Source organism: Dromaius novaehollandiae, unplaced genomic scaffold (genome assembly GCF_036370855.1).
Source record: "Dromaius novaehollandiae isolate bDroNov1 unplaced genomic scaffold, bDroNov1.hap1 HAP1_SCAFFOLD_30, whole genome shotgun sequence".
Lineage (NCBI taxonomy): Eukaryota > Metazoa > Chordata > Aves > Casuariiformes > Dromaiidae > Dromaius > Dromaius novaehollandiae.
The window spans coordinates 1,419,236-1,432,018 of NW_026991333.1; the positions used below are offsets into that span (position 1 = coordinate 1,419,236).

A 12,783-nucleotide genomic window follows, 5' to 3' on the forward strand; every position below is an offset into this window, starting at 1 on the left:
GTCTCTCTTCTGCATCATGATGAACAGTGATTAGCGCTTTCTGTCCACTGTTTTGGATGCGTTCTAGCAGTCAACGCAGGTCCTCATGTTGTAGGAGTTTCCTTACCAGGGTGAGAGTCATTCCAATGGGGGTAGGTAGTAAATTTTGAATTAATGTATAATTAGACTGTAACAAGAGCTGAATACTTAAAATCACATCCCATGATTCTGGTAAAGTTACAAATATTTGAATGGTTACTTGTATCTACAACAATGCCATCTATGAATATAAGATTACAAAGTGTTCTTACACATACACATCCTTTCTTAACATATACAAGTACAGTTCAACTTTAACAGCAAAATAAGAACATAATATGAGAGTATATGGCGTATTCCTTTTAGGTTTTAACTTGGATTTTTGTGAAAATACTTTAACTAAAACTTCATCCCCAGGCTGTATATCAGGCACTTGTATTTCAGGTGGTGTGGAGTGATATCATCGAGCATATATTTTTTTAAAAAAAGATTTTCAAACCTTTTTTGCATACTTAGAACATACCGGCTTAGTCGTTCACCTCCATCTAACAGGCTGGTCTTAGCTGGAATAACAAGTCCCTAGTACAGCTAAATGTCTCCCAAAGAGAATTTCTGCTGGTGTTAGTCCTATGGGTTGCTGTGGGGCATTTCAAACATCCCATAGAGCTAAGTTTAATGCTTCTGGACATTTTAGGCTAGCACGTGTACATATTCTTGCTATTTTTCCTGTTAATGTTCTATTCATTCTCTCTACTTGTCCTGAAGATTGTGGGTGATAAGGGGTACATAGGTTTCTTTTTATGCCTAATGATTTCTATAACTGAGTGATTATGCTTGCCGTAAAATGGGCACCCCTGTCTGAATCAATGGCTTCTGGGACTCTCTGCCTAGGTATGGTTTCTTTCAGTAAGGCTTTTACTACCCCTCCTGCATCGGCCTTTCTTGTTGGGAAAGCTCCTACCCAGCCTGATAACTGATCTGCTATCACTAACAAGTGTTTGTACCCATTGGCAGATGGCATACCCGCATAATCTGTTTGTAGCTTTTGGAAAGGGAGGTGGGCCCACAGTCGTCCCCCTAGCTCTGAGCTTGGTTTGCTACTTAAAAGCTTCTGGCAGGTCGGGCAGCTATTCGTTCTTTGTTTTTGCAGCCGCATAAATTCCTGGAGCAGCCCATACTTTCTGTACCTGTTTAGCTAGTGCCTCGGCTCCCCCATGAGCTGTATCATGAAACCACCTAGCTATAGTAATTTTTTTTTCTGTAGAATTGGTTTTCCTCTAATTGTCCACATTCCATCATCATCTTGTTTTGCTTCCCACTACTCCCATTGTTTTGTTCTCTTCCACTGAGCAGTCCTTTTCATGCATGGTTTTGGGGGTCTCTTAAATTTGGCCACTGACTTTGGTTCATCCTTGGAACTGCCACCATACCTTCTCTCAGAGGTTGTCGGGCTGCAGCCTTCGCAGCAGCGTCAGCTAATGCATTTCCTCTACTAATTTCTGTAGTGTCTTTAGTATGGGCTGGGCAGTGTATTGCAACAATTTCTTTGGGGCAGTTGGACTGCTTCCAGCAAGTTACGTATTTCTTCTCCATTAGCTATTTTCTTTCCTGATGACGTAAATAAAAATCCTTGTTCTTTCCATAACATCCCTGTTACATCAGATACTCCAAATGCATATTTAGAATCTGTATGGATATTTACCTGCAGGTTCTTACCGATTTTTGCTGCTTGGGTCAATGCTATTAATTCTACTCCTTGAGCACTTACAGACGGAGACAAAGGATTAGTCTCAAGTACCTCAAAGATGTTGGTGTCAGGATAACCTGAGTGATGCCTTCTGTCCAAATAATAGGATGATCCATGTTACGGAAATGAGGCTTGTCGGCCACCATAACAGGGCTCGACCCTAGGTTCCCGCAGATAATTTGTTCGCCTTTTCCCATTACTCCTTGCGTCACTATTTTATCTGATGACTTGCATCCTTTAGGCTCCAAATTTGAAAGGGAAAGGGTGGCTCCAGTACCCACTAGAAAGGGAACTTCTAAACCTTCTCTATTTGCCATTACCTGCCCCTCAAATCCAAATTTATATCCCATATATTTACCCCAATTTCCACAGTATTTTCTGAGCCTCCTCTCTCCTGTCATTGTGGACTGACTGGGAATTGCCCGGTCTCATTCTTAGTGTTTGATTTTCTCCTGCTGGCCCCTCTATTCCCAAGTACACAGGGCCTCGCTGGGCATTCCTGCTGCCAGTGCCCTTGTTCCCCGCAATAATGACAAACATCATTAACTCTTGATTGTACAGCACGTTCACTTTGATTCCATCTCTCTCCCCTGGTTCTGCCGTGCCCCCTCCCCTTGCCAGCCTGGCATATGCTCTTTAAAAGACTTTTGTGGATCAGGGGCTGCTTGATCTATAAAAACACTAATTGCGAGAGCATCATTGAAGTTTTGTGGGGTCATTCTTTCTTTCCTCCCTCCCTCCTGGCTCAAATGCTCCTGCGCCCATGCCCAGTTCTCCCAAACAGACCAGTAATCCATTCGACTTGGAAACCTGTCTTCCGGACGATTTCACAAGACAGTTAGTTCCTGCTGATCAAAAGTCCCTTGCGGTGGCCACCGTTCCCCTGGGTTTCCCTCCTTTGTCAGGAATGGGCAATCCTCCTGACACAGTTGGACCAACTGTTTTGTTGGGTTCTTTTTTAATTTTTGGTACCATCAATCTCTTTCCAGTTCTCCAAAGTTTTGGCTAAGGGCGTCCCCTTTTCAGGTTCTAACTTGGATTTTTGTGAAAATACTTTAACTAACACTTCATCCCCAGGCTGTATATCAGGCACTTGTATTTCAGGTGGTGTGGATTGATATCATCGAGCATGTATTTTTTTAAAAAAGATTTTCAAACCTTTTTTGCATACTTAGAACATACTGGGTTAGTCGTTCATCTCCGTCTAACAGGCTGGTCTAGAGCTAAAGCCAGAGCTAGAGCCAAACACTAAAATTTTATTCTGCACACGCTTCAGGTTTGCACCCAAGTGGCTGTCTTCGGGATCCCGATCCCTTGATGCCCCATCAGTCACGGAGAAATCGCAGTGCAGGCATCCCCTTCTCACCGCGTGGGGTCTTGGGGTCAGTCCAGCTGTCCAGCGCAGGGTCCACACCAGGTGGGATGGTATTACTCTTTCATAGCTCTCCCCCTTGTTCCCCTTGAAGGTAGCAGCTTAAAGCAATCACCAGCTGAATCATCTTCTTATGCAGCTGGGAGTCATTTATGCCTTACAATTCCCTTGCTTGACTTCTTTATCACTCCTTTTCCCACTGCCCTACCAGAGGGGAGAGTTTCTGCAGGGCCATCTCCTTTCTCAGCACTCCGGTCCCACACAGCCCTGCAGTGGGGTGCCTCAGGCCGTGGACACCCCCGGCGATTGCCGACTGCTGGGACGCACCAGGGCAGCCCGCTGGGATCGGGGCTCTGCTCGCCAGGACGCCCAGTCTTGCCTGCTGGGCTGGGACAGCTGCCACCTCATCAGCTCCCACCCTGTTGCCACCAGTCTTGAAGAGAAGAGGAAATCCCGAGTGTGCGGTGCAGACATCCTCAGCAAGTGCTGTGCAGATAGGCAAAATGGAAGCCCTGTGAGGAGGTGCTGGAGCAGCGAAGGGGGAAGAGTCCTTTCTGTCTGTGCTGTTGACTGCCGAAGATGGAGATGCAAGGTTTCAGGAGAGACAGGGAGTCAAGTTCCTGTTGTTTGCGCTTCCCCAAGGCTCCTCAGCAGGTTTTGTAGGAAGGCAGAAATGAACCACAGCCTCGTGGCCGCGGGCACTTTGCAAGGGACCTTCCCCTGTTCCTAAATCCTGGCGTTAGAGGCCTCTTTGGTGAAACTCTCTAACCTCACGTCCCTGTGCAGGAGATGCCAGAGTCCAGCTGCTTTTCCGCGGAGGGCAAGAGGGTGGTTTGGGGGGCCCAGTCCTACAAGCAGCTGCACACAGAAGCACTCTTGCCTCCTCCAGCTGCCCTAAGAATACGGTAACTGAGTCGAGCTAACTGCACACTCAGATTACTGTCACCAGCTCTAAGCTGCCCAGCCTCATACTACACTCTAACATGAACTGTCCTACAGGAAGAAGAACTATGCCCTAAGTCTGACTAAGAAGAACTATAAGTAATAACTAGGACTAAAGCTCCTACTGGTACCAAATAGCTCTAACCAATAACTATGACTAATGCTACTTAGGATGCCTCTAAGAAATAATTGACCCAAGGGGAACTAAAAACAAGAACTCTATCCTACACTTAGCCAAATACCTATGAACTAAGACCCCCCCGCAACTGCTCTAAGAATTCTCTAAGTAACTGCCTAAGAACCCACTAAGACTACAAGAACTATACCTACACTAACTATCTTCATACTACTTATCTTCCTAATCCTGAAATAATAATATTCCTAACTATCTACTGGCCTGAAGAGAGCCGTGGCAGGGTGGTGGGAGCCGTTGCTGGGTGCTGTCTCCGTCCTGCAGCGGAGGTGGAGGGGAGTCCTGGCAGGGAGGTGCCCCGTGGTCGGCCCTGCCTCTGCCGGGCAGATGTTGGTGTCCGGCAGTCAGGGGCGGGCCAGGAGGTGCCGCGCAGCCCGGCGCTCCTCAGCCTCCAAGCCCGGCGCCTTGGGCTCGGCTGCCCCGGGCTGAGTGCCAGCCCCAGCCTGGTCTTGCTGGGGGGCCGTGCCCTGGCTTGTGGGCAGCGGGGGCCTTCTGCCGGGCTAGCGCCTCCTCCTCCTCTTTGGCCCCTGGGGCAGGTCCAGGGGCTGCGGGGCGGGCTGCCCCTCCACAGGCTCCACCTGCATGGGCTCCTCCTCCTCCTCCGCGCGCTCCACCTCCACAGGCTCCGGGGCGGCTGCGGCACTCGGCAGGAGGGCGGCGCGGCGCTCCCAAACGGTCGGGCCCACCTTCCTCCTGATGCGCAGCGCCGCCTTCCTCCTCATCCACAGCCGCTCCGGCTGGCTCATGGCGGGCAGGAACGGAGAGCACCTTCCTGGCCCTTCTCCCACCAACGGTCTCCCAACGGCTCTGGAACAGCGGTGCTGAGGTCACTGATGATGACATGGGTGGGCCGTGGTGACGGCACGCCTGGTTCCGTCCCCACCTGTGGGGGCCCTGCCGGGCTCTGCCCCGCGGGGAGATCCTGGGGGCTGGAGGGGGCCCCCATGGGCAGGGCCTTGCTGAATATATGTGTGTGTGTGTGTGTGTGTGTGTGTGTGTGTGTGTGTGTGGTTTGTGCGTGAGGCAACTGGGAAACCAGGGATCCAGGGCCAACTACAGGACCGACTGAGTGTCTAAGGGCAGTTCTTGGAGGGAGCCACAGTGCGGGTGTGTGCGCGTGTGCGTGTGTGTGTGAGTGAGGGCCGTGCTGGGCACAGATGGCTCGGTTTGGGAGCAGGGCTCTGCAGGGGCCCTGTGTGCAAGGAGACCACGAGCTGCCCTGGGCCAGGCTCAGCCCCTTCCAGCCAACTCTGCCACAGATGACAAGAGCCCATTGCGCAGCAGGACTTCAGGCAGTCAGAGGAGCCCATGGTGCCTCTGCTCCAACGTGCTGAAGAACGGGCAGGAGACGCTGCAGGCAGGAGACACAGGAGGAGGCACATGGGAGGAGACATGGGAGCCACGAGAGGGCCCCCGTGAGGAGAACTGTCATGAGCCATGTTTGGAGAAACAAAAGGCAGGAGCTACGTGGCAGGGGACATTGTCAGGCAAATGGCTGGAGTCGCGCTCTTGCAAGGAGGTGCTCCATGCTGGAGCTGGTCCTCCTCTGAGGGCACCGTGGCCCGGGGAGGTTCGTCTCCTTGGGAGGGCCAAGCGCGTGCCAGGGTTTGGGGAGACTCTGCCATCGGTTGCGTTTTTCTCCTGACGAGGAATTAGAGCCTCCTCTTGTGCCTCTGTCTCTCTGCCCCTCGCTTTGTGGATTTCAACGCCTGCAGTCGCATCTACCTCCCTCTCCTGCAGGACCACCTGCTGCGGCGCAGGCAGGCGCACAGCTCGGCAGCAGGGCACAGAGACCAAACCCCTCTGGTGCTCACACCAGCTCACCCGGCGTGTGCAGACCCAGGCAGCTTCCAGCAGCTGCCTTCTGGAGCTCCCCATCAGCGATGCAGGGGACTCCCTGCTTTGACTGCCCACTTCCACTTGGCTTTGGAAGTCTCACAAAAAGCATCCAGGCCGCGCAGCTCTCCCTCCCCAGGCCCTCGGGGATCCTCTCCGGCAGAGACACGGGAAGGTCTCTCCGGGGCAGCTGCTGCCCCCGCGGCAGCACCTCAGCAGCCCCCCCCACGCCTCGCCCAGGCCCCAGGCCGCGCACACGCAGCTGCTGCTGCCTCCCCAGCGCCTGCGGCCTCCGCGCATGCGCGCAGCCCCGCCCCTCGCCCGCCCTGCCCGGGGCGCTCTGCCGCGGGGCCCCGCACTGCGCACGCGCACGCCCACTGCCTCGCCCCGCCCCTGCCCTGCTCGCCCCTCCCCTGCCCTCCCCTGCCCTGCCCTCCCGCCTGTGCAGCCCCGGCAGGCCACGCGCCGCCACAGCCAATGGGGAGCGCGCAGCAGGGAGGGGCGGGGGGCGGAGCGTCGGGGCGGGAGGCGTCACTTCCATTGGGGGCGGGCAGGCGGGGTGTGTGGGGCGTTGGGTGCGGCCGGCTTGAGCTGGGCCAAAGCCTTGCTGAGCGCGCAGGGGATTCGTCAGAGCTGGGGGCGACGGCACGGAACCGGCCCGTTTCTGCCTTGCTCCGCTTCTGCCGTCGCTGTCTCGGCAGCCTGTGCGTTTCCGGAAGGCAGGTAAGGCCTGGAGCTCCGCGAGCCCGCGAGGTGCCCGTGGGCAGAGGCCTGTGCTCTTGCCGGGCTGGGGACGGAGGGGCAGTTTTTGCCAGGAGAGGGTCCGGCTTTGCGAGGAGGCTGTGAAAGGACAGGAGTGCTGTTGGCAGAAGGCTGAGGTGTCCTGGTGCTGCTGCTGGGCTCTGGAGAGGCTCTTGGAAAGGCCCGTGTTCGAGCGGGATCGTTTGCTTTGCCAGAGCCTGTGATTCCTGCTGCTGAGCTTGGCTTCGTGTTGGGAAGCGCAGTCACGGCCCCTGGTTTCTCGGCCCTGGTTGTGCTGGTGCCTGCAGAGCGGGGAAGAGGCTCTGCCGTCGGAGACGCCTCGGCCTCCTGGCTGGGAGGAAGCCCTTGTGGGAAGCCTTTCTTCTGTCCTTCTTTTGTCTCCAGAGCTCTGGCGGAGCCAGCGGAGGGCTTCTGGTTGGAAGTCAGTTAAGGTGTCAGCTCTGCAGCCGCCCGCTGTGCGGGTGCTCTTGGGGATGGTGGTGGTGGTGGTGGTGGGTGCTGCGTGTGTCTGCTTGGTTTGGAGCGGGTGGGATGGTGGTGAGCTTGTTGACTTCAGGCAGAGCCCCTGTTTTTCTTGCTGCCCAGATATGGCTAAAGTTTGGGAGAGCGTGTGTGAGTGCTACCGCCAAGCACTGCTGCTGAAGGAGGTGGGGCTCCTTTCCTCATTATCCCTCCGACCTTGATGAGCGCTGGCTCCTGCTTGCATGCTGCCATTGAGCAGCCTTCTTCCTGCCTGCCCCGGAAAGCAGAAGCCAGGCCGCAGCAGGAGGCTGCAGGTGGCAGTTTTGCCCCAGAGCAAGCTCTCCCTCAGCGGAGAGCAGAAGCAAAGCGCAGCTGGAGAAGCCGAGTGTGGGGTTTCTCCTCTGGGGCCTTCTCTAGCTGCTCGTGGCAGGGTGGTCAGCCGTTGCTGCCAGCTTCATATTCTCTTTCACCTTCTTTCTTTGCAGGGAAGGTTTTAATCATCTGTTGCCTCCCATGGGGGCATATTTGCAGCCTGCCAAAGAGGACGAGTTGGGCAAAGAGAAGGCTAAGGAGAAGGAGCAAAAGGGTAAAGGAAGAGCTGAGTGCTGACAGAGGCTTGAAGGCTTCCTTAGTGCCAGGGGACAACAGCCAAAGTGACAGTGTGATGCCGGGGATAGGAAATTGCCCTCCTGTGGCCCTATTTACCACCAGCAGTCACCTTTCAGGGGCTGACCATGGAAGAGGAGCTTGGGACAGCCCGGTGCTGCACCTTGCAGTTGATCTGCTGAAGGACACTTGCCCACTGCACTCCCTTCCCTCACGTGTATTGCCAAGGGCTCTTTCCTTTGAGCACTGTCAGAAAGGACCTAAGTCCTGCTAGGAAACGTGACCCCAAGGGAATGGGGAGTACTGCCACAGACAGTCTCACACCAGGACAGAGCAGCTCTGCAAGTACTTCTTGCCTGCGGTGCCACAAAGACACTCTTCTGAAGGGGTTTCTCATGTCCCGCTTGCAGGGAGTCCTGCTGGGAAGCGCCTCCTTTCTCGAAGAAGACTTTCCCCCCTGAAGTTGCCTGGGGTCAAAAGAGACGGCAGCATGGGAGAGCAAGTCCTGGGACCCAAGCCCTCAGAGAGGTGAGAAGTGTGGAGAATCGGACTGGGGCACTGGTGTGCTCTGGTCCTTGTGGCAGGGAGACGTGTGCGTTGGACACGTTACCTCTCTCTCTCCCCCTGTCCCAAGAAGAGAGGGCCTAGCCCTGGGCATCCAGAGCTTTGCCGGGGGCTGTTGTGCCCCATCGGGGTGCCAAAGCTCCGGGTGTCTCTTTCTCTGCGGATGCCAACGCAGCTGCTCAAACACATCCAGGTCTGCTGCAGAACCACCTTCAGCTGCAGAGGCAGGTGCCCAGCTGGTGAGCACAGGCTGCAGAGTCAGCTCATGCTGTGCTGACACTGTTATGGAAATGAGGCTTGTCAGCCACCATAACAGGGCTTGACCCTAGATTCCCGCAAGTAAAGTTCAGAGCCAAATCAAAGCAAATTAAAGCATTAAATTTTAATTACACGCGTGCAGTAATTACAGCTCGAGCTGGGTGCCTCCGAAGAGGGACCCCGAACATAGAAATCCCTGGGCAATTATAGCTTTTTCAAATTAAGTTTCCCACCCCTCACGCGGTAGTTCAGACCAAGAGTAATTTTTAGGTCTGGGGTCTCCTGCTCCTTATTGGGTCTCATCGTTGTTCCTAGGCAGGCTCTTTTTCTCCCTTATCTTTACTGTTGTGGTTTCTGCTGACGGTTGTCCCTTCATTTCTTTTTGGGTCTTACTGTTGTCTCTCAAGGTCCTGAGGAGGAGGAGGTGATTCTAAATCATAGCAATTAACACTGCCCCAGCAGTGAGCTAAGGCTTTGTCCCTCAAGGTCCTAATGCCCTGCACTGGTCTTATTTCAAAGCCTTGATGTCCTCCCTTTCGGAGTGTGAGACGCAGGAATGCAGACTGCTTGTAACTTCCTTATGTTCCCAGCTGGAACCAGCTCTGAGGCCCTTTTCTTACTGGACTAAGTAAAAGTTCATTATTTTATCTAAGTGCAGCCTAAGGCTTCAGTAGATTTAGCTCCTCATGCTAAGCAAGTTGTATAGAAGTTGTGCTAAGCGGCTACCTCTAGACAGTTTCAGTTTGCTATTCCTTAACAGTCCCCCCTTTGTTTTTATGAAGCATCCCTGCTAATCCTTTAAAGGGAGTTCTCGAAGTTTTTCGAGGCATACTACTACTTTCTGTAGTCTTATGTATAATATGATCGTAAGTAACAGGCATAACACAGACAAACTTAACGCAGCTGCTACTGAGTTGAACACGTGACCACAAATCCCTGTTGCAGTTGGTGACCCTCCTGGAAAAGTTTCCCAGCCATGATGTTCTCTGTCCCTCTTTACCCTTTCCAAGACATGGTGTATCTCTTCCGCATCATGATGAATGGTGATTAGAGTTTTTTGTCCATTGTTTCAGGTGCGTTTTAGCAGTCAACGCAAATCATCACATTGGAGTAGTTTCTTTACTAGTGTAAGATTCATTCCAATGGGGGTAGGTAGTAAATTTTGGCTCAATGTATAATTAGATTGTAACAATTGATAAGATCTAATAGGAGCTGAATAATTAAAGTCGCATCCCATAATTTGGGGTAAAGTTACAAATACAAATATTGGAATGGTTACTTGTATCTACAACAATGCCATCTATGAATATAAGATTACAAAGTGTTCTTACACATACACATCCTTTCTTAACCTATAAAAGTACAGTCTTTAACAGCAAAATAAGAACATACTATGAGAGTATATGGCCCATTCCATTTAGGCTTTAACTTGGATTTTTGTGAAAATACTTTAACTAAAACTTCATCCCCAGGCTGTATATCAGGCACTTGTATTTCAGGTGGTGTGGATTGATATCATCGAGCATATATTTTTTTAAAAAAAGATTTTCAAACCTTTTTTTCATACTTGGAGCATAGCGGGAAGCAAAGTGCAGCTGGATAAGCAGTGTGTGGGGTTTCTCCTGTAGGGCCTTCTCTATCTGCTCGTGGCAGGGTGGAACAACCCGCCAGAGATGGTGGCATGCTGTGGGGAGTTTCTGCCATGTGTGGTCCCTGCTTGGAGGTTCTGAGGCTCTGGGGGTTTTTCCCTGCTTGTGCGTCAGCTCTCAGCTGGTGGGAGGTGAAGGAGTGGGAGAGAGGGAGACTGGAGAGTGCAAGGCTCTCCTGCAAAGCGCCCCATCTTGCCCCTTTGGAGATCACCCTTAGTGTGCCCTGACAAGTCTAGTCTTCGTTATTGTGTGTGTGAAAGCCCTGCTTTTGTTCCTTTGTTGCTCTCCTGTTTTCAGACTGTCCAGCTAGCAGGCGTGGGTAACATGTCCGTTCTGGAAAACTACTTGTGTGATGTGGATAAGAAGAGTTTCCATGTTTGGAGACGAGTGTTTCGGGTGGACAAGGTGTTTCTGCTGGAGAAGAATCTCAGCTCTGAGAAGAGCCCGTGGCATGGTAAGAAGCGAGATTCAAAGCCGGGCTTGCCCCCGTGTCGTAGTGGGGCTCTGCCAGGCAGCTTGCAGTCCACAGGGGTCCAAGTGAGCTGCAGTCAACAGTGAAGCAGAGTTGGGAGGGGTGGTTTTCCCCAAGGCCATGGGCATCTTGCGGGTGCCCTTGATGGTGTTTGTGTGGCGGGAAGGGGTGTGGGCTGTGTTTGGAGTGGTTCTTGCCTTCCAATGAGACCATGTGCGGTTTGCTAGGAAGAGCAGTGTGTGTGGGGAGGGGGCTGCAGCCTCCCCCGTCAAGAGGTTTGCTGCTGCGTGGAGAGTGGATGGGGTGGGAGGGTGTTGAGAAGGCTGCCGAGGGTCTGTTGCGCTGCGAGGTGATTTGAGTGTGCTGAAGTGCCTGGCACTGTGTTCCAGTGACTGTTGCCTGGTGGTTTGTTTGCAGGGCGTTTAGAAGCTGCGGAGGCGAACTCTGCCCAGGTTGGTCTGAGGACGCAGGTTTCCAAGTGGAAGGTGTCGGCTTGTCTGGAAGTGACCCTGAAATTGTTTGTGTGGGCCTTGTCAGAAGGGAAAGATTTTGACTCTGTTTTCAAGAACGTCAGCGTTCTTGTGTGCTGAGAAAGGAGAATGACCATGAGGTTTTTTTGAAGATTTTATCCAGGGAGTGGAGGAGACAGGGAACCTGGCGACATCTTTTCTCAGTGTAAGTGTGGGATGTGTCCAGGGCTCCCTCTGCTTCTGTGGAAATGTGGCCAAAGAATTCTGCCCGGCTGTCTAGTGCCTTGGCCTGGCCTTGATTTCCAAGGCTGCGAGCTCTCTGCAGAGTTCTTGTCTCGCCTTCAGGAGGGACTTGTCAACCCAGACGCCCTCCAGCGCAGCTGTCTTTGGTGAGAGGAAGGATGCAGCCCAGTAGCGCATGCCTGTTAGGTGTGGGAAGAAGTCTAAGTGCAGGGCAGGTTTTTGCTGGTCTTTCCCCCGCCGCCTGGCCTCCTCCTTCCAGAAAGCCATGCCAGCAGAAAGGCCAGCAAGTGCAAAGCCTTGTGCCGTGCTAGCTTGGGCTGAGTTCTTTTTTAGGAAAGAGTCTGCTAATAGAGTCTGCTGATTGTTGGCCTTGCCAAAAGCCTGTCAGTGTTAGTGTCCATTCTCAGGGCTTTGGTGGGCAGCACCTGCGTGCTGGGACAGGGGCTGATGTTGATGCAAGAGCCCTTGGCATGAGAGTTGTGGCGGGGCAGCTTCTCATGTGGGCGGTGGGCAATTTGCTGCCCTTGAGAGCTGGGGGCTAATTTGCTGGGGATGACCTGCCGTGTCTGTGTCTGTTGCAGAAGCCAGAGCGGAGGCCTTTGATCATTGCCTGCCCCGAGCCGGCTGTTTTTCAGCTGCCTGCTGGGGGGTGTCTTTGTGCTCCCACAGTGAGTAGGTTTGCTCGTGTAGGCCTTGACTGCCCGACTGAGCAGCTTCTTATCTCCTGTTTGGTAGGACCAGCTAGAGGTGCCTAGGGCCTGTCTGCCAGGGCTTGTCTCCTCATGGAAGTAGTGGGGAATACCTCTGTCAAACGGAGGCTTCTCAGCGAAGCCTGTGGTCACTCTTGCTTTGCTGGGAGTCCGTGCATCTTCAGGTGGAGTCAGCTGGAGGAGGGCCTGCTCTCCATTGCCCCCTTGGTGTGGAAGAGGAAGTTGGGCAGCACTTTGCATGCTTCGTCTGCTCCTTGTGTTTCTTTTGGGAGAGCCTGAAAAAGACCCCCCCACTTGCTGCAGTCCCAGATGTTTCTCTTTCCTGTGTGTTTGTTTTTCCCTGAAAAGCGTCTCTGCAGAGGTGGCTCACAGCCCGGTCTAGAGAAGGCCTGTGGATGGAGGCTCTCATGGCCATGCCAGCATGGGAGTTCTGTGCACGCGGGCTCCAAAGCTGTATTGCCAACGTGTGCTCTTCTGCT

General features: G+C 53.2%; 1 pseudogene; it reads left to right on the forward strand.

Annotated features, from left to right (window-relative positions):
• Positions 1–11,471, forward strand: part of LOC135325814 (gamma-2-syntrophin-like) — a 172,637-nt pseudogene extending 161,166 nt beyond the window's left edge.
• Positions 11,472–12,783: the final 1,312 nt, after the last annotated feature.